Here is a 23,682-nt window from a genome sequence, read left to right as displayed (position 1 = left end):
GAAAACACAATCTTTAAGGTTGTCAATATGGGTTTCAAATTTGCTTTTACATTTAAATTATTAATCCATCTGTATATTTTATGCTTAAAGGTATGGTAAACATAAATTTTCAAATTAACTTCCTTAATGGATACCTACTACCATTGTCCTGCCACCATTTATTTTCAAGACCAGTTCTTTCCCAGAGAGATATGGTGCTACTTTAGCCATATATTGTTTTCATAGGTGGCCTTTTTCTAATCTCATTTGTGTTCCACTGGTCAATGTTTCCATCTCTGGCATAATGCCACATGGATTTGGTTGCTACAGTTTCAGAACTATCTTAATAACTTAGAGGAAATCACTTCTCTTAGGAGTACCTTGTTATTCATAGTCCATTTACCTCTGTGTGAAATTTAGAATCATTTTGTCAATTTCCTCCACTACCTTGCTGGGTTTTGATTAAAATTATATTAAATCTATGAGTCAATTTTTGAAGAAATAAATACCTTTAAAATGGTGACATTGGTAGTACTTTCTTCAGAAATGTTCTAAAATTTTCCATAGTTACCTTATATATCTTTTGCTAGATTTAGTCCTAGATATCTTAAATTTATGTTTTGCTTTTGTAAAATATTACTTTAAAATTAAAAAAAAATCTGTTTCTGGAGTATGGAAATGCAAAATCTCATTAATTCTAATACTCAGTCAATAAAATACTTTCAGTTTTCATTTTTAGAAGTTATAACTTTTCTCCTCATGTTCAGGTCTGTTTTGTGTCTTATTACACTGATTGAGAATCTATGATGATGTCAAGTAGAATAGGTTCTTGTGTGTTCCATGTCCTATTCATGTACATAAGACAATGCTCAATGACTAAAAATAGGAATAATGACTGTGTTTTGGACACACATCCTTTATCAGATTAAAGAGTTTTCCTCTTATTGCTATAACATAAGATTTTTTTAAAGTCATAATTAGATGTAGAATTTCACAAAGACTTTAGCCCCTTCATTGGAATGATCATACTCATCTCTGAAAGTTACTACATAATGACTTTTATAGATTATATAACATTAAACCATCCTTGCACTTGTGGTATAGTCAAATATGTTCAGAGTTACATTACATTGTCTTTTACTAATATGCTGATAGATTTTATTTGCTAAAATGTTCTTTAGAATTTTTATTTCATATCCATAAATAGTATTCCCTGTAATTTCCTGTTGGTGTCTGGATTCGATAGCAAAATTATTCTGGTCTCAGAATGAGCTGAATCATATAACCACTTTTTCTCTCCTCTGAAAAACTTTTTAATATTATATAAATTTTCTGTTAATTAAATGTTACAGAACTTGCAACACTATGTGAATATTTCATTTCCATTTGTGAATATTTTTGAGCACTCATCATTTCTTTAAAAGATCTAAACATTCAGATTTTTTCTTGAAAAAATTTGGCTGTATGTTTTTAAATTATTTGCTCTTTTTTGCTAAGTTTTCAAAGTTTTGTATTAAGTTGTCATATGAATGTAATTTTGGTATTTTTATAATCTAATGAATCTCTGTATATGTCCTTAGGTTTATCTGTAAAATTGTTTATTGATGACATGTCTCTATTTTCTTGATACGATTCACAATAGGGTATTATTATTTTCAAAAGAAAGTGTTTTCTTTATTAATTCTCCTAATGGCAGTTTTATGTTTCATGCATTACTGCTCTTATTTTCATTATCTTCTGTACTCTTACATTTAAATATTTTTCTTTTATTTTTGTAACTTCTTATTTTTTCCTAATGTAAGTTTTAAGACTTCTTCAGATATCATTTTCAAGTTATTTCAAGTATATTGGAGCCCTCAGAAGTGTAGGTCACTGCTTTCTACGCAGATTCCCTTTTAATATACTCACATGTTTATCTTTAAAATAATACCAAAGTGCTTATTTGACATATTTATCAATATGTAAAATTCATGCTATGTAAAGGGACTTAGTATATAAGGTAACTTGAATCGAGTTTGCATTATAATTTCAAGAGAAATTATTTGAAAAAATAAACATTATCTATCTTACATTAGATAGATCAGAATTCTTCACAATATTCTACAACACCTGGGGAAATATTACACACCTATGCCTCACTGTTTGGAATAGAATGTCTGTGTCATCCTCAAATCCATATGTTGAAACCCTACCCCTCAATGTAATGGCATTAGGGACTCGGGTCTCTGGGAGGTACTAAGGTTAGATGAGGTCATGAAGGTAGAGGCCCCATGGAATTTGTTCCCTTAGAAGAAGAGGAACGGATGCCAGAACCTCCTCTCTCTCTGTCATCTGAGGATACATGCAAGCGAGGACGAGGACTCTCACCAATAATGAATCTGCTGGTATTGATCTTGCACTTCTGTTTTCCAGAACTGTGAGAAATAGATTTTGTTGTGTATGTATTTGGTTAAAGAAGCTCAAGCTGACCAATGCACTAGGCATCCTTGTGTGGGGATTAGTCTACCAAATCTGATGCCAGACTTCCTCCACTGAAAGCCCTGTGAAGGGTCCAGCAGTAGGGAGTCTAGCACTTGTTGCAGTAGCACTGAAGATAACACAGCAGCTAACCAGTGTCACAGGGACTTCCAATGACAAGGGCTCATTGGATATAGGAAAATGAAAACAATGCACCTCACATCCCAACAAATTTGAGTATATGTACATAATATGTTACTGTGTTCTTTGTGTGATAGTGATAGACAAGTTTGCACTGAAGGAAAATGTTTCCCTCTTTCAGAAGCTAACCAACTCACCAGATCTGAGCACAAAAACAGGAAAGATTAATGTGTGCTATTGGTTTTCAGAGATTTCTCCCTTCTTAAAGAAACAGTTCCCCATTCAGAGTGCATCTATTGTTATATAGTCACGTAGATGGACCCTGTCAACCATCAATATGGAGACTTGACTGGCAATTTGGTCAAGCAATACACTTGTAGATGCTCTTTACCCAGCCTAAGTGTGGTGTGGTAAGAGGAGGGGTGGTTGTGCCCACTGTATGACTTCTCTGTTTCTCAGCTTTTTCAGACAATGTATAGTGTTGGTGATACACAGCTATGATCTCTTTGCAATTCAGATGCAAAAGGAAAGTATTTTTTGACATAAGTAAATATTTACTATGTGCCATAGTGTGATATCTTAATTTTGAAGTGTAATATATTCATGCACATGGATGCATATATGCATTTTCATCTGGAAGATTCCACATCAAACTGCTAAGTGGTTATTTTCTTTGTGCTTTGGTGTAGTTTTCCCAGTGTTCCTGAGTGAAAGCAGTGCTTTACCTATAATGAAAAATAAACATTCATTTTTTAAAACAAATTATGTACTCAACTTTGGCCCAATTTAATATTCTACCCTCTAAAATTCTACTCTTCATAATTTGTTTGATTCTAGAAGTTGCTAATGTGAGGGTATACAGTATAATCCTCACATATCCTAATGGGTATTATTACTGTTGCCAGAACTCACCATTTAAGAACCTGAAGACACTTAGCCCCTCAGAGCATTATTCAGGAGGATGGATCCATTTTGATTTCAAAAGCATATGAGTTTACTTACATATATTTTCAGCCACTTTCTAGGGATCAGGTAATATTCCATCTAAACTGCATCAGTGAATTGCATTTCACAATGAATCTATAAACACACAAAATGCAGTACCTTCTGAAGTGTCTTCACAATATTTTTATGTTCCCATGACCATAATAATACTGATGTTCAGTCAATAACATAGGAAATAAGAAAGATTACAAATGTTTAATTTGCCCTAATAGTCTGTGATTTTTGCACAATTTGTAGACTTCTAAGTTGGTCATGTTTCTAAACAGGTCCTTGATGTGCCCCTAACAAACATCAACATTTTAAAATTGCATTTATTTTGTGGAAAACATAAAGAAAATATACTTTTAAAAAGCCTTCTCCATGTAATCACTTGCCCTCAAAAGCCCATATGTGATTTCAACCAAAAATTTGATTGTAGCCAAAATATCACAAGGCATCTAATGGAGTAGAAATATTAAGTATTTGTGCAATAGGTATTATATGAGGTCATGTTATTTAAGATACCTATTTAGAGGCAGTAAATATACTGTATGTAAAATTATGATTTAAATATATAAAAAGAGGAAGGGAGATATCACCTCACACCAGTTAGAATGGCCATTATCAAAAAGTAAGAAATAACAAGTGTTGATGAGGATGTGGAGAAATGGGAGCCCTCCTGTACTGTTGGTGGAAATGTAAATAGGTATAACCACTGAAGTAAAGAGTATGGAGGTGCCTCAAAAAACTAAAAATAGAAATACATTTGACCCAGTAATTCCCCTTCTAAGAATATGCCCAAAGAAAACAAAATCCCTGATTTGAAAAGATACATGCACTCCTATGTTTATCGCCACATTATTTACAATAGCCAAGATATGGAAGCAACCTAAGTATCCATCAGTAGATGAATGGATAAAGAAAAGGTGGTACATACTCACAGTGGAATATTATTCAGCCATAAAAATCCTGCCATTTGCCATAGCATGGATGGATCTAGAGGGTAATACTCAGTGAAATCAGCAAGGTGGAGAAAGACAAATACCATATGATTTCACTTATTTGTGGAATATAAAAACAAAGCAAAACAGAGCAAACAAAACAGCAGTAGACTTATAGACACTGAGAAGTGACTAGTGGTTACCATGAGAGAGGGGTGTGTGGAGAGGGTGAGGGGAATAAGGGGGCACAAGAAGATATGAAAGAAAAAGTAAATAAAAAAGAGTCAGGGATGGTAGTTGTCACAAATTGCAGCAGCCATTTTCATTGTTAAACTTGTTCAAGTTCTAAATGGCACTGATTTGGTTTTGTCTGTAATTCTTATTCAAACATGTCTCTCCTCCAAAGTGGTAACTATAATATGATCACCATCGTAAGATCTTATATGAGTAATTCACTATAGTACTACAAACTAATTTTTTATGCTTTTATTAATCTGAAGAAAAATATTGCTTTTGTTGAGTACTATTAAATTAGGATATAAGCAAACAATAACTTTAGTAATTGGTAGACATGTCATTTGTTACTAATATGATAGTAACTTAACATGGACTCAATCATTTCGTAATTTCCTATTTTGTGTTCCTGAAAGTAACCATGTAACCTTGAATATGAAGAAAAATCACAAAAGCACAGTCTGGAATGATCGTAGCTACCAAATAAAAACAGAAGATTGTGTTTCTTTCTTCCTACAATTGAATGTTTACAACTTTGTGTTCCTTCAACTCTATAAAATATATTCAATTATATTTTCCTGATGTTTTTCTTTAACACATGAGTTCAGTAAAAAAAAACTATTTAAAGGAATAATAAAGTATAATGACAGTACTTATGACTAAACTATAAAGAAAATTTTTCTAATCAGTTCAACAAGCAATTATTGATTTTTCCTTATATTTAGGAGAACAGCATCACAACTACAGCTTATAAATATACTCCCATATATAATTCAGTACCAAAGGGAAATATGTGTATTCTACATTTGATTTACTTTTGAGCATATTTTATTTTCCTTTTAATCTAATGCTGGTTATATAAATCTCCTTTGTTGTCTCCTCCAAATATAGGTTTCTTCAGCAGCATTTCTCCAAACACAAAAGGGGATGCTGGAAAGTAGGTGTTTGGTAGTCTTACATTTCTATAACTAAGAACTGTCTCTCAACAGATTGCAGTTAAAAAAAAACAAACATAAACCCACCCAGAAAATTTGCTCCAAGGAGATCTGATGCTTCTTTCTCTGGAAATAATAAATGGAAGTATAATGTCAAACAATCTTCCCATATCTGGCATCTGTAATCAATATGCACCTTGTAAGGATATGCCACATACATACATTTTAACATGTGTAAACATAGACATGTGTGTGGTATAATATGAATATACATATGAATATATATGTATGTATTTACACACAACTGCTTATGTTTGTGTAGACACAAATTTCCATGTTCAAGAGTTGAAATGTTAAGTGTTTGGATATGCATAATCAAATCAGCCAGTGAAATCACTATTTTCTTTCTTGTCTTTATTTTCTAGATGATTTTGGTAATTCTACATTATGTCCTCATTTCCCTACAATTTTGCAATGGTTTTTGATTTTATAACTACAATGTTACCACATTAAAGAAAAAGGAACACTGATAATATTACAGAAATAGTCAGAAAATTAGCTAAATGTGCCTGGGTAGACTGGAATGTTCAGATGCATTATATGCGGTAAATAAAAGTTCTGTTTAGATATTCCCTTATATAATGGAAAATCATACTGAAGCCTGAAATAGTTTTCTGAATAGTTGAATCATTTTCAGTATGAAATTACTACTATTTTAAAGTATAGCTTCTTTAGAATTATTTGACTTTATGATGCATCTCTGAAATCTATGCTTGAACAAGTTGAAACAAGTTGATGGCAATTAAGTAAAGATTTATAATTTTATTTTGCTATAAATTTAGAATGATTTGCATTCAAGATGAAAACTCAAAACACGCTCAAAGTTACTGTACAGATTTAAGTAATAAATGTGACTATCCATCTCTGGTCAAGAAAAGGCAACCAATTAATGGAAGCTTAGCAAACAGGTCACTGAACAATGAAAAAGGTGAAGAATTATTGGGTAACATTTGCTTTTCAACATAGGAAATTATTTTTTATTCATGTTTTTTGTTGAGGTAACATTTACATAGAATGAACCATATAAATACAATTCAAAGATTTGTGACAAATATAAACACACATCCCCCAACATCCCAATCAACACATGGTACATTTCCATCTACCCAAAGAGTTCATTCATGTTTGGCCCACAATGGTTAATCACTTTAAATTTCTATCAGCTAGATTAGTTTTATTTATTTTGAGTTTGTATACAAGAAATGATACTATATGTACTGTTTTGTGGTTGGATTCTTTTATTAGCATAGTGCTTTTAAAAATATTTTTGAGCCTCTTTATTTCTGTTCAGAAATCAGAAATACATTTTTTATTCTAAATTCATATTCTACTATTTGTTTATCACTAGTCCTAAAGATTGGCATTTAGGTTATCTCCTGCTTGAGCAGTTTCAGTAGAGCTGCTGTGAACATACACAGGCAGTGATTTTTTTGTATGTATATTATGATTTCTGCTTAGTAAATACCACTGGGAAAAGGATAAAGCATTCCAGGTAGAGAGCATAATGAACAAATAGCTTAGAAACAGAATATACCATTTGTTGGGAGTGGAAATTTGTTTGGAATGTTATGATTCCTTTTCCAAGTGTGTAATATCAATTATTTTGAGGTTATGAAAGTCCAGGTTGGTCTTGAGATAGCTGTCTATCTCACTAACTGGAAGGACACCACATGTGGAATTGCTGGGTCAAAGACTAAGTGTAAGTTTAACTTTATAAGAATATGTCAAAGAGTTTTCCAAAATGATGTACGAATTTACATTGCCTCCAGAATTATATGAGCATCCCATTTGTTCTACATCCTTCCCAATACTTGATATTTTAACCCTGTAAAGTTGTCTTAAGTGCTTAATCTTTAAAATTAATATCATTCAAGTGGACGTAGAACAGTATCCCATCATAGTTTTAATTTTCATCTCCCTGATGAATACATATATTGACTACCATTTATTTCATTACTAGGCATTTATATAATTCCCTTGATTAAACTTGTGCTCAAGTTTATAAGTTCTGCTCATTTTTTAGTGTTAAATTTCTTATCTATTTTTCAACTATGAGATTTCATTGTATTTTCATAATAGAAATCACTTCAGATAAATGCATTATAAATTTTTTTCTTCCATATGTTGCTATCTTTCCTTTTTTTATGGTGACCTTTGATGAACAGAAGTTTCCCATTTTGATGAAATCTAATTTAAATTATCTACTTGTTCCAATATAACTTGTTGAAAATCTTATCTTTATCCCACTGCATTTTCCTTACATACATATGTGAATCTATTTCTGGACACTCTATTCACTTCCAGTGAACTATTTGTCTGTGATTATGCCAATGAAATATTGTCTCAAAAATTACTGTAATTTTATGTAAATTGTGAAATGAGCTAGTGTGAATACTCCAACTATTGTCTTTATTTTCTAGGTAATTTTGGCAATTCTAGACTGTTGCCTCATTTCTTTACAATTTTGCAATCAGTTTGGCAATTTCTAGCAAAAACAACTATGGAGAGTTTGAATGTGTGTGTGTGTGTGTGTGTGTGTGTGTGTATGCATATATGTATATATGTAGCTATATTTAACTATAACTATGTACAAATATATTTAGACGTAGATTTCTCTTTACATATGAAAGATATACCTTTTGTATCTTATATGAGATAAAAATATTTTTAGTACCTTTGTATTAAGGACATATCTTTCTTAGTTGTATTTTTAGGATAATGATATATTGTGAACAAAATTAAAAGGGAAAGGAAAGATGTTGCAAGTCAGAGATGATAGAAATTTTGATCAAAATGTAAGCCATTTAAATTCCTCTTATTTACAGATCAGAAAATTAAAGCAAAGTAGACTAATTCTTTTGTTATTTTGTTTTTTTCAGCTTTTCAAAATAAACTGATATTAAAGCAAGGAGATACTTTTCCTGGGTCACAAAAATGCCTAATGAGGGAATTTTCCTAAACCCTATCTGGTGCCCTGTTATACATGCTATCTCAAGATCAACCTGGACTATCACATTTCCAGAATAGTTGATATTACACACTTGGAAAAGAAATCAAAGCATTCCAACCAAAGTTCCACTCCCAGCAAATGGTATATATTCTGCTTCTAACCCATTGTTAATTATGCTCTCTACCTGGCACACTTTGTCCTTTTTCCACGTGTTTGAACCTTCAAGGTCAAATTCTAAATACTTAATGAATTTCAATATTTGTCATTTGTTATTGACAGCTTTGTTAGGCAATGTATTGTATGCATATTTTATTTCTACTAACAAGAGTCCCATGTACAGTAGGAAGTGGAAGAACAATATCTTAAAGAATTGTGGTTCTCACCATACCACCAGTAAAACCTCACATGGGGGTGTTTAGAAAATACTGATTAGATAATAGTAACAATGTAATGATAGCTATGATTTATTGTCTTTTATATGTGCAGACATTTTTCTAGATGGTTCTTTCAATTATATGGATAATATTATTATGCATATCTTGTAAATAGAACACTGAAAGGTTAGAGAATTAGCCCAAGTTCATAAATCTAGCAGCGGTGAAGTTGAGACCAAGCATAAACAATCTGACTTTAGAATCTTATGAACTTTAGACTATAGAGCTTCTCATAATAGATACTGAAAATGTATCATTTCTTTAAAATTTTGGCTAAAATACATTGTAAACTTGTTTTTGTTTAGTTGTATATGTGTCTGCCTTTTTAATGTCAAACAAAATTTAAATCTCTTTAAATTAATTATACTAAAAACTGTAAGACCTCAATGACTAAAAAAATAATAAAAATTTCTAAATAATTTTATTTTGGCAGAAAAACAGTGGCATTAAAATTTCTTTAGATCTAAGTTTAGATGGTTATGACCATAGTATCTCTGTTAACTGGGAAAACAATAATGAAAAGTATTCAGGTAACTTTAAACACCTAATAAAATATTGCTGGTCTAAATGTAAGTATTGCTGATTTAGTTATGGTAGTAGGTTTGTGGAGTTCTTAAGAATTAACATCATGCACTGGGAAAGATGGTGGCATGACAGGTGAGACAGAGGCCTCCTCCTAAAACCGCATATAATATGAAAATATAATCAATACAACTAATCCTGAAAGAGCAACAAGAAACAGGGCTGCACCAGACTGCATACACCTGGAGAAATGAGTAGACTTCATGGAAGAGGGTAACGTACCAAAGCCATGGCTGGGCAGGACCCAAGCCTTTCCCCCACCCCAGCTCATGGGCGGGAGGAAGAGAAGTAGAGCCGGGAGGGAGTGGAGGCCTGGGACTGCTGAACACCTAGTCTGGAGATCTGCTCTGGGAGCACAAACCTACATTGCATGGCACTCTGGTGATTAGGGGGATTGGAAAGCAAGGCAGAATACCTGGAGAGACTGAGATTCCAGCTGCTTGTGGAAAACAAGGATCCACATCCAGCTGCTCTAGGACAAAAGCAAGGTTGGCAGCCTGAGAGTCTTCCTAACAGCAAGAGGGCTGCTAAAGGGGCAAAGTTTGCACAGAGCTTACTTCTCAGAAGAAAGGACAGGTAGACAAAATTGTCCAGGTGCACTCTGCCCAGTAGGTTGGGAACTTTCAGGATCTTCAGGTACTCCAGCCCCCTGGCTGGCTACAAAGCTACAAGGCCTCCCTCCATGATATGTAGCCTGCTCAGCTTTCCACCCCACCAGCCTGCACCTGGCTTGCAAACTGGCAAACCCTGCCCTGGTGTCAGGCTAGCCAGAGAGAAGCCCTGCCTACAAGTAGCTACAAACCCAAAGCATAGAATCTTATTCCTGGGTACTCGGCCCTCTGGTTCTGGGAGTGGAGACAGGCACAGCAGTTGGTAAGCAAGAAACAGCTCTTTCCTCCAACCAGGCACAAACACTACTCCCCTGCAACCCCCAACATTGCTCCAGGGGCTGAGCAACTCCAGAGAGTAGAGCTTCTGGGCACAAGAGAGCACCACATACAAATAATGAAATGTCAAAGGAATCTGGTTCAAAGCAAAATGATATATACACCAGAGAGTCAAATGAAATTGATGTCATGAATCTTCCTGAAAGAGATTTCAAAGCAAAAATCATAAACATGCTCATGCAGGTAGAGAAAAATATTCAAGAACTCAAGAACAAATTCCAGTCAGAGATCCAATCATTACGGAACACAGCATCAGAAATGAAACATACAATGGAAGGTTTTAAAAGCAGATTACATGTGGTGGAGGAGACAATAAATGAAATAGAAATTAGAGAAGAGGAATACAAAGAAGCTGAGGCACAGAGAGAAAAAAGGATCTCTAAGAATGAAAGAATACTGAGAGAACTGTGTGACCAATCCAAACAGAACAATATTTGTATTACAGGGGTACCAGAAGAAGAGAGAAAAAAGAATAGAAAGTGTCTTTGAGGAGGTGATTGCTGAAAAATTCCCCAAACTGGGGAAGGAGATAGTCCCTCAGGCCATGGAAGTGCACAGATCTCCCAACACAAGGGAATCAAGGAATACAACACCAAGAAATATAATAATTAAAATGTCAAAGATCAAGGATAAGGACAGACAATTAAAAGCAGCCAGAGAGAGAAATAAGACCACATACAAAGGAAAGCCCATCAGGCTATCATCAGACTTCTCAGCAGAAACCTTATAGGACAGAAGGGAGTGGCATGATGTATTTAATCCAATGAAGCAGAAGGGCCTTGAACCCAGAATATTTAATCCAGCAAGATTAAAATTAAAATTTAAAGGAGGGATTAAACAATTTCCAGATAAGGAAAAACTGAGCATTTACCTCCCACAAACCATCTCTATAGTGTATTTTGGAGGGATTGCTATAGATGGAAATGTTCCTAAGGTTTAAAGCTGTCACCAGAGATAATAACACCATAGTAAAGAAAGTAGAACAGTTAATTATTAAACAGATGCAAAATTAAATCAACTACCCCCAAAGTCAGTCAAGGGATTGACCAAGTGTACAGAATATCATGCATAATATATAAGGAATGGATGAGGAAGAGAGAGAATAAAATAAGACCCTTTAGACTGTGTTTCTAATAGCCTACTAAGTGAGTTAGGTTAGACTCTTAGATCGTAAGGAAGTTAACCTTTGGTAACCATGAATCTAAAGCCTGCAATGGCAATAAGTGCATATGTATTGATAATCAGCCTAAATGTAAATGTTCTGAATGCACCAATCAAAAGACACAGAGTCAGTGAATGGATAAAAAACAAGAACCATCTATATGCTGCCTACAAGAGACTCACTTTTAACCCAGACATACACCAACTAAAAGTGAACGAATGGAAAAAGATATTTCAAGCAACTAATAGGGAGGAAAAAGCAGGAGTTGCAGTACTTGTATCAGACAAAATAGACTTCAAAACAAAGAAAGTCACAAAAGACAAAGATGGATGGCATTACATAATGATAACGAGGTCAATCCAACAAGAACATACAAACATTAAAAATACCTATGCACCCAACATGGGAGCACCTACACATGTAAAACAAATACTAACAGTATTAAAAGGGGAAATAGAATGCAATACATTCATTCTAGGAGACTTCAACATACCACTCACTCAAAAGGATAGATCAACCAGACAGAAAATAAGTAAGAGACAGAGGCACTGAATAACACAATAGAACAGATGGACCTAACAGACATCTACAGAACTCTACACCCAAAAGCAGCAAAATACACATTATTCTCAAGTGCACATGGAACATTTTCAAGAATAGATTATATACTAGGCCACAAAAAGAGCCTCAGTAAATTCAAAAAGATTGAAATTGTACCAACAAGCTTCTCAGACCACAAAGGTATGAAACTAGAAATAAATTATGCAAAGAAAAATGAAAAATCCCACAAACACATGGAGGCTTCACAACATGCTCCTAAATAACCAATGGATCAATGACCAAATAAAAACAGAGATAAAGCAATATATGGAGACAAATGACAAAAATAATTCAGCACCACAAAATCTGTGGGACGCAGCCAAGGCCATGCTAAGAGGAAAGTATATTGCAATACAGGCGTACCTCAGGAAAGAAGAACAATCCCATATGAACACTCTAAACTGACATTTAATGAAACTAGAAAAAGAAGAACAAATAAGGCCAAAAGTCACTAGAAGGAGGGACATAATAAAGATTAGAGCATAAATAAATAAAATCAAGAAGAATGAAACAATAGAAAGAATCAATGAAAGCAAGAGCTGGTTCTTCAAGAAAATAAACAAAATAGATAAACCCCTAGCCAGACTTATCAAGAAAAAAAGAGTCTTCACACATAAACAGAATCAGAAGTGAAAAAGGAAAAATCACTATGGACACCACAGAAATACAAAGAATTACTAGAGAAAAGTATGGAAAATTACATGCCAACAAACTGGATAACCTAGAAGAAATGGACAACTTTCTAGAAAAATACAGCCTTCCAAGGCTGAACTGGAAAGAAACCAAAAATCTGAACAGACCAATTACCAGCAATGAAATAGAACTGGTAATCAAAAAACTACCTAAGAACAAAAGCCCTTGACCACATGGCTTCACTGCTGAATTTTTCAAACATTTAGTGAAGAACTAATACCCATCCTTCTTAAAGTTTTCCAAAAAGTAGAAGAGGGAATACTTCCAAACTTATCCTATGAGGCCAGCATCACTCTAATATCAAAACCAGGCAAAGACATCACAAATAATAAAAATTACAGACCAATGTCCTTGATGAACATAGATGAAAAAAACTCAACAAAATCTTACAAAACTTAATGCAAAAATACATCAAAAAGATCATCCACCATGGTTAAGTAGGATTTGTTACAGTGATGCAAAGATGGTACAATATTAGAAAATCCATCAACATCATCCACTGCATCAAGGAAAAGGACAAAAACCACATGATCATCTCCATAGATGACAAAATATCATTTCACAAAATTCAACATCCATTCATGATAAAAACTTTCAACAAGTATAGAGGGCAAGTACCTCAACATAATAAAGGCCATATATGACAAACCCACAGCCAACATCATACTGAACAGCGAGAAGCTGAAAGCCTTTCCTTTAAGATCGGGGACAAGACAGGGATGCCCACTCTCTCCACTTTTATTAAACACAGTTCTGGAAGTACTTGCCACAGCAATTAGACAACACAAAGAAATAAAAGGTATTCAGATTGGTAAGGAAGAAGTTAAACTGTCACTGTGTGCAGACTACATGATATTGTACTTAAAACACCCCAAGAATCCACTCCAAAACTACTAGATCTAATATCTGAATTTAGCAAAGTTGAAGGATACAAAATTAATACACAGAAATTTGTTGCATTCCTATACTAATGATGATCTAGCAAAAAGAAAAATCAGAAAAACAATGCCATTCAAAATTGGATCAAAAAGAATAATATATCTAGGAATAAACCTAACCAAGGAAGTGAAGACCTATACTCTGAAAACTGTAAGACATTCATGAGAAATTAAAGAAGATACCAATAAATGGAAACACATCCCATGCTCATGGATAGAAAGAATTAATATTGTTAAAATGGCCATCCTGCCTAAAGCAATCTACAGATTCAATGCAATTCCTATCAAAATACCAACAGTATTCTTCAATGAACTGGAGCAAATTTTTCAAAAATTCATACGAAACCACAAAAGACCCCAAATAGCCAAATCAATCCTGAGAAGAAAGCATAAAGCTGGGGGTATTATGCTCCCCAACTTAAAGCTCTACTACAAAGCCAGAGTAATCAAGACAATTTGGTGCTGGCACAAGAGCAGACTCATAGACCAATGAACAGACTAGAGAGCCAAGTTATAAATCCAAGCATATGTGGTCAATAAAGGAGTCATGGACATACAATGGGGAAATGAGAGCCTCTTCAACAACTGGTGTTGGCAAAACTGGACAGCTACATGCAAAAGAATGAAACTGGATTATTGTTTAACCCCATACACAAAAATAAACTTGAAATGGATCAAATACCTGAATGTAAGTCATAAAACCATAAAACTCTTAGAAGACAACATAGGTAAAAATCTCCTGAATATAAACATGAACAACTTCTTCCTGAATGCATCTCCTCGAGCAAAGGAAACAAAATAAAAAATGAACATATGGGACTTCATCAAACTAAAAAGCTTCTGTACAGCAAAGGACACCATCAACAGAACAAAAAGGCATCCTACAGTGTGGGAGAATATATTGGTAAATGAAATATTTGACAAGGGGTTAACATCCAAAATATATAAGGAAGTCACACGCCTCAACACCCAAAAAGCAAATAACCTGATTAAAAAATGGGCAGAGGATATGAAGAGACAATTCTCCAAAGAAAAAATTCATATGGCCAACAGACACATGAAAAGATGTTCCACATCACTAATCATCAGGGAAATGCAAATTAAAACGACAATGAGATATCACCTCACACCAGTAAGGATGACCAGCCCAGAAAAGATGAAGAAGAACAAATGCTGGTGAGGATGTGGAGAAAGGGGACACCTCCTACACTTCTGGTGGGAAGGTAAGCTAGTTGAACCATTGTGGAAAGCAATATTGAGGTTCCTCAAAAAAACAAAAATAGAAATACCATTTGACCTGGGAATCCCACTCCTAGGAATTTCTTCAAATACAACTTCTCAGATTCGAAAAGACATATGCACCCCTATGTTTATTGCAGCACTATTTACAACAGCCAAGATATCGAAGCAACCTAAGTGTCCATCAGTAAATGAATGGATAAAGAAGATGTGGTACATATACACAATAGAATATTATTCAGCCATAAGAAAGAAACAGATCCTACCATTTGCAACAACATGGATGGAGATAGAGGGTATTATGCTCACTGAAATAAGTCAAGCAGAGAAAGACATTTACCAAATGATTTCCCTCATTTGTGGAGTAAAACAACGAAGCAAAACTGAAGGAACAAAATAGCAGCAGACTCCAAGAAGGGACTAGTGGTTACCAAAGAGGTGGGGTGTGGGAGGATGGGTGAGAAGGGAGGTAGAAGGGGATTGTGGGGTATCATGATTGGTGCACATGGTGTGTGTGGGGTCACCAAGAAGACAGTGCAGCTCAGAGAAGACAAATAGGGACTCTGTGGCACCTTACTACACTGAGGGACTGTGACTGCAATGGGGTATGGGGAGAGACTCGATAATAAGGGTGAATGTAATAACCACATCATTTTTCTTGTGAAACCTTCATAAAAGCATATATCAATGATACCATAAATAAATTAATGCTAAATTAATTAAGTAAAAATGCATTAACATCATGCACAGTGCCATTCCTTGTTTGTTTGTTTTTCAGAAATTCCTGCTTTTATTTCCAAATTAGTGAACTGCCACGTCTCCCATCTATAGTCAACTCTACTACTTGTGCTCAGAATCACTTCCTCTATTGATGATTCGAGAACACATCTCTAGACATTTCTCTTTCCATATCATCTTCTTTCCTATCTTACACAGAAGCTGATTTTTCTTCCCTTTAATCATCTCACCCCTCTCCTCAAACTTTACAGCAGCTTCCCATCTGTATTAGTTTCCCATAGGTGGGTAACAACTGAACACAAATGTGGTTGTTTTTAAAAGCACACATTTATTCTCTTACAGATCTGCAAGTCAGAAGTCCACAGTCAGTTTCACCGGGCTAATGCAGGTGTTAACAGGAGGCTCTGGGGCAATATCCCTTTCCTGGCCCTTTTCAGGGTCCAGAGCTGCATTCCTTGCGGCTCTTTCCTACATCAGGAAAGCCAGTAGCATAGCTTTTTTTTCTTCAACTGTCACGTTACTTGCGTCTATGTCAGAATTCTCTCTGCCTCCTTCTTCTAAAGACTCTTGTGGTTCCATTTGGGGCCAACCTGGATAATCCAGGATAAACTCCCCATGTCAAAATCTTTAGTTTAATCCAGTCTGTATCCTTTTGGTACATAAAGTAAAGTTCATAGGTTCCAGGGGTTAGGGCCTTGAGATTAATGGTGGTTGGAGGGGAGCATGTTAATTCAGTTTTGTCTCTTAAATATTAATATATATATATATTTTAAAAAATATCTTTAAAAAGACCTGACATGGTCTGGCTCCTGACAAACTCTCTGATTTGAGGCATTTCTGCCGTTCTGTCTCTGTCCTGAGAGCCCTGCCTCCAGGATGGTCGCTCTCTGCAGACCAACGCTGCTCCTGCCTCGGGAACTTTGCACACAGTGCTTCCTCTGCCAGGCATGCTCTCCTAAATAACCACCAGCCTTGCTCCTCACATTTCATGGATCTCATGCACAAGGTTAAATTTTCTCAGACTTCCCATGTCAAATAACCTAGTATAAGTAGCACCTCCTCAGCCCCTCATTTCCCTGACCTACCTCTTTCTCTCCTTTATTGCATGATCATTCTCCAACATCTAAATATTGTTGTCTGTCTCTCTCCACTAAACCATAACCTCCTTGGTGGTAGAGACTGTATTTGTTTTCTGTGTTTCCAGTGCCCAGAAGAGAGCTTATTTTCTGAGTGAATAAATTCAAGTCCACAGCTCCTGGAACTGCAATTTAGATTCCTTATTCAACAAGAAAAATATAACATTATGAACAAATGTAGCTAAAATGACAGATAAGTAATGTATTTTGAGTCAAAGGCAAGCCCCCAAAAATAATGAAATGGATAATTCACTCTGCTCATTCACAAACTGCAACAAATGTATAGCTTATAATTTATCTCTATGAAGAAAAATTGTGTTTATGTCATTAATTTCCCCAAACATTTTACTCATAAAACAGAATCCTAGAGGCCTGAGTATTTCATTGCAATTACCATCTATTCCAATAGGACTCTATATATGATGATAAATCCCAGCTTAATATTAAATGCAAACTTTAAAAGAGGATACTGTTTGGATTCAGATAACTCAATTTTGCTCTGTCATTTATTTGCTGTTTGACCTGTTCTGCAATTACTCTAGGAAAAATATCTCTTTAAGCTGTTAGTCCATTGCCTCACCTGAAAAATAAGAATAAAATACTTAACCTCATTGGTCTCAAGATGCAATTTAGCTCTCATATGTGCAATTGATTTATGTCCTGTAGATGCCACATTCATATTTTTACTAAAGAAATAACACATTTCTGCTTTTAATATTTGTCATGGGTTTATTAAATTTACTTATTCAAAAACTAATCTTGTTTAAGGACTAATTTTATAAACTTGCAGCATATTAGTTGAGAGAGAAAGATAGTACACTACAGAAAAAAAGTGTTTGGAGAATCTTTCAGATTGAATCAGAAGAAGTGGTAATCAGTATTATTTGATTATCCAGGTGTTTTGAATACTGATATATTGCTTTGTATATGTTGTCCTTTAATTATAAAAATCAGCCCATTTTATGCAAACAATTGGAATTTATAGATATTAATTTATTCTCTCAAAGACAGAAATATAATTACAGATTCCTATGAGGCTGAGCAAATCAAGTTGTCAGACTCACAATTGTTAGCTGGATTTCCTGATGAAGTGACACTGGAAGTCTAAATCTTTCTGTATAACAGCAAAAGTACAATTTTTTCCTTTCACAGCACCCAAATACAACTTTGTAATATTAATTATGGTCTGGCTGTATTTCCTCAAATATACTTATTCCATTTTTTTACTTATACAGCTACATAGTTCTGAATTATTACATTTTTCCATATAGTTTGTGCAGAAAGAGTCCACAACAAACCCCTTTATAATTAATTATGTCTCTTTTGTGTGTTACAGATATTCCTTTCCTCTCTCATTTCATTTCCTCCACTTCAAACTGCCATAGAATTCTCAGTATATGCACATCTGTATGTGTGTGTGAGAGGAAGTGCTTTTTCTAGTTTAAGTAATTGAAAATAATAATACTTAAAATAACCAAATATAAGATATTAAATGTTGCTGAAGAGTCAGATGAGATACGAGATCAAGGAAGCTGCACTTCATAGATGTTAGTTTCAGAAAATCCATTCTCCAAGCTTTAAAATTAAAAAAAAAAATGGGGAGTAACTCACTTTTTGCGAAGGGTCTATCTTAAACTAATTAATGAGAATATTAGTGTTATTAAAAACCAATAGATTGGCACTGTTTCTTAAGCCTAGAATCTTAGAATAAAACAAAGATTCAACTGTAATAAATGTTCCTCAGCTTTTATTAACCTGAGTAGATTCATTATGATGAGCTTCATAACATTTTTCAAATACAAAGAGAAAAAGCTATTACAGCTACCACTATTAATGAAGCAATCACATATTTTATTACTATTCTTCTGCTATGATTTTTACTATAATTATTAATTCTTAACAAAAACAGAAATATAGAAAAGGTAAGTAGCTCTAAGGGAATTTATGGGGAAATTTTATATTATCAATAGGTAGCTCTAAAGGAATTTGGGGGATTCCATATTATTAATTATTCTTCAGTATAGATTTAGTATCTCATAGGAAGATACACAAAATGTAGATTTGAATTGTTAATACTTGGTAAAAAAATCATAAGACACTTTAAAATTGCTTTACCTCAATTATCAATTTTTTATGAGGATCAACTTTATCTCATATTTTCATATAGACCCATTGTTTATAAAAAAGGATATTTTCTCCAACTGTTCATAGTCTATAGAACATTAGTAAAGAACTACCTGAAGAAATATACATGCCACAGTTTCTGTCTTTTCATTATATTACAGAGGCCCCAAGTCTTCTTTTGAAGCAATTTCTAAAATAATGATTATGGGAAATGCTCTTGTTTGTTTTTCTTTCTTTTAGGAATATCAGAAAATTAAAAAAAAGGTTGAAACCAGTTTTCTGAGCACAATTTTCCACATCAGCTAACAACCGTAACACCCTGACATAGACTACAAATATTGACTTAGTTAACTTATTTCTTCATACACCTGTGATGAATTTTTCCAGGATGTTTTTTTCTACTTGGAGATTTTATACATTAACCAAAATAATGAACTGAAAAATAGAACCATGGAGTAGTCCAAATTTTCACAGATTTTCAGATAATTAATATAAAGAAAAGTGCATCTCAATCAAAAGAATATAAAAGATTCAGTGATCTATTTGAGGTCCAGGACAATGGCTTTCTTGTGATTTACCACAATGCCCACAACATATAGCATATGACATGTGTTAATTAAGTAGGATGAATGGAACTGAGAAAAGTGTGGATCCTGAGTTAATATGTTTGAATTTCTAGGTTAAAATTATAATCAAATTTGTGCATCTTAAAATTTAGTGTGCATGATCCCTAATAGAAATGTGATCTATAAAAGCTATATAGAAATAATTGAGCATATTCTTTAAAAAATGCTGCCCAGAAAGGCTTTCTTGGACTTTATTACAATTAGCTTTTGAACTTCAATAACTCAAGGGAGAGAAAAAAATCTATTTCTGGTTATAGACAGTACATAAGTACTAAAAATTAGCTACAATGCTACATCTAGTTTCTCACTTTTGATTACGCTCCTACTTCCAACCACCATCATCCTAACTTACAAAAGATTCTCTTGTTTGTCTTTCAGAAATTATCATCCCAACATACAAAAGAAGGAGAGATTCTCTTGTTTTTCTTTCAGGAAATGTAAGGCCAGGAAAGCCCTAGATTTTGAGGGAAAAAAAATGCAATGAACACTGTTAGAAACTGGCTTCTTAATCTTCCTGGGCTCTATCCTCTCCAACACAAGTTTTTGGGAGGAATACTCAGGAGGAAAGTCAGGAATTTTCTTGGGCTCACTCTCCCAACACTGAAGAGTGCTGTAATGGTGCAAGGACACAACAAAACACAAAAGCTTACCTCCTGAACCCCTTCTGAACTCCTTCTAGAAACATTCATGCAGCTCCTCAAAATCCAAGAGCTCCGGTGCATAAATGGATGTTTGGGCTTAGATTCTCCTCTCTAGCAGGATCCTCCAGTAAGAACTTCCCTCAGTACTCTGCACCTCCTCCCTCTATGCTTCTCAGTTCCTATTGTGAGCTGAGTGAGTGTCTGAGACTTTGTTACAACCACCAGCTTTAGGAACTAATGTTAAATTTATCTACAGGCAACAAAGTAGCCCCCAACTAATGATGCTGACATTTAATTGCTTCCCGTGCTTCACAGTGCCTCACCCTGCCACGGGAGGCAGTCTCCCTCCACCATAACCTCTCCTCAAGATACATATCTTGTCCACAGAAACATATCATAGGAACCCAACACAAATTAAGTGGTAGCCTTATATGCACTAATTTTCAAAAAGGTAATCAGATTTCCCATATGAATGATGTGATTTCTGAAAAAACAAACTCACATAAAATGCTATTCGAATGGATGTCAAGCCACTAAAGAGGATCCTTCTCTAACATATTTGGGACAAAAACATGTTTAGAAAATAAACTGCTGAAGAATCAAGAGGTACATTTTCCCACTCTTCATATTCAGGTGAGCCTGCCATTTGCACTCTGTCAAATGTAAAGAGAAGATGGAGATTTTCTTTTTTAACTGAAAGCCAAGAATAAATTGTTTAAATGCCTGGGAGACTTTCAAATATCTTATGGAATAGTAATTTTTTTCAGATATGATCCTTAAAAATGTGGAGCTATAAACCTGGTCTACATTAATCTGTGGGACAGGTTCAGATCTGGAGATTTCTTGAAGCTTTCGGTTTGCCAGGCACAGAGGAAATATGTCTTACATTGTGTTATTATGGTAAATGTTGCCATTCTTCCGAACATATGTTTAGCTCAAGCCTTTGTATTAAAACAATTGTGAAACTACAGATAAAAATGTAAGTAAGATTGAACAATATCATAACATTAAAAATATATATATATGTCTAGGATTGATCTGTATTAGTGTGACCAGAGCAACCATAGGGCCTGGGTTACCTGAAAAAGTTCCAGTGTATGTCTGTTGTTCTGGCTTAGTAATTAATAACAGCGTTTTTTATTCTCCAGAATGTCATAGTTTGGACTCTGCCTGTAACTCATTAAAACCAGTGCTCTCTGCTTCAATTTTCCTTTGCCTTTATTTTGGCTTTCTTCAGGAATAGATTATCTTTTATTTATTTCCCTTTTGTCAGGTTATGTTTTTCAGAAAAGCAAAAATATACTTTATTTAAGTATTTAAATATTGCTGTTGAAACAAATGTATATTCTTTGCTTTTTTAATTACTCCTATAGACTTATCATTATATTCCTGTTTAATAAATTAACAGAAAATATTTAATTTAGACCAACTTGGTTTAACATAAAAAAATGAATAAAAATATATTTATATTTTATATTACATGTGTATATATAAATGTGTGTGTGTGTGTGTGTGCATATATGGTGTACAGAGAGACAAAAAGACCAAGATAAAAATATACATATACAGTCTAGAGAGAGTGTAAAAAATCTTGGTCTACATATAAAAACATTAAGTGCTACATCTGAAAACATTTCCTTTTCCTTAATATTAAGAAGGCTATTTGGACCAAACAGCTTCAAAGCACAGCTTGAAATGGACCAATTGTAAGGAACAGAGTAGCAAACTTATGTTACCAAGTACAACTGTGAATAGGCTTCCAGACAGCTAAAACGTGTCATTTAGAAGGAATGCGTTTCCTTTATCCATTGTTTAGAGTGATTGAAATACATTGCTCTCACCCAGTTACTTGGCAAGTGTTTCAATTAAGTGGGCCCAGAATTTATCCTAGTGCAGTGTTCTATTATTCTGCTCTGTAGTAGATAATTGTCTGTGACTTTGGACTTATAGAGGCCTTCCGTTGTCGAAAAAATAAAATAATACATCTCTTTTAAGGTAATAACTGTAACTTTTCTCAGTGGAAATTCTTGTTTGGTAAAAAGCCACTGATGCTGGAACCACAGGATATTTATTTTCATCAATGCATTAGAAAATAATGGGAAATGTAGGTAGGTAGTGAAATTTGAAAACTGCAAATTATTAATCTGTATAAAAATGAAGCAAAATCACATAAGAGATGGTACCATTTTGATAGTTTTGTCATAGAAATGATGTCCTGTCTCTATATTGGAGATTACTTAAGGGTAAACTAAAGATTATCCATTACTCTTCTTTCCCACTTGCCTTAAAATAGTAAGAATTTAAAGTAAAGAAAGACTTATCTTGGTTTCACTCTGCATTGTACAGTAACAAATATTTTTACACACTCTGGTGGACTGGGAACAATTCATATTATATTTTAAGTTTACTTCATCTTTGGATGTTTTCAACTAGTTATCATTTATGTTCCTAAAATTTCTTATTTTCTTAAGGAGAGACTTAGAATGTTGGAGTGGTACTTAGTCAAACAGCAAAACATTATCTAATTTATATTCTTTAAAAAGACTCATACCACACCCACACATACACAGATACACACAGTATTCATGTTCCTGCAAGAATGTAAAGGCAAATTATGCAAATTTATATGTGTTAAATACATTCTTGCAGAATGGATATCAGAAGGAGCTCTGTGCTACAGATCAGAAAAATCTAGGTCCTCGTCTCAGCTTTGTCCAAAGGGTATATGTGTGTACTTGACTAAATCAGCTACTTTTCTGAATCCTTATTTCTTCTCAGTAAAAACAGTTTGTAACAGTCTATTTTTCAATGTTCCTTTGATCTAGAAATAATTCACATTTGAAAACTATGCATCATATAGAATAATTCTGTTAGCTGCAGAACTTCTTACAGGTTTTGTCCATGGTATCTTCTGTATTTTCAAAATATGCTTTTTAAGAAAATATAATGAAGGTTAAGAGTTTCTCTTCTACAGAAAAGAAACGTTAGTTTCACAGTATTATACTTTCCAGGGGCTAGATGATAAGTCATTAACCAAATATTTTTACATTGTCACCATCATTCCTGGTAGTAAACAGGAAAGTTATGGGCTTTTAGTTACTCTCTCAAGTGAGGCCTGATAGGCGAAAAACAGGACACACC

This window comes from Manis javanica, chromosome 5 (genome assembly GCF_040802235.1).
Source record: "Manis javanica isolate MJ-LG chromosome 5, MJ_LKY, whole genome shotgun sequence".
NCBI classification, from domain to species: domain Eukaryota; kingdom Metazoa; phylum Chordata; class Mammalia; order Pholidota; family Manidae; genus Manis; species Manis javanica.
Note: the sequence above shows the minus strand (reverse complement) of the source record.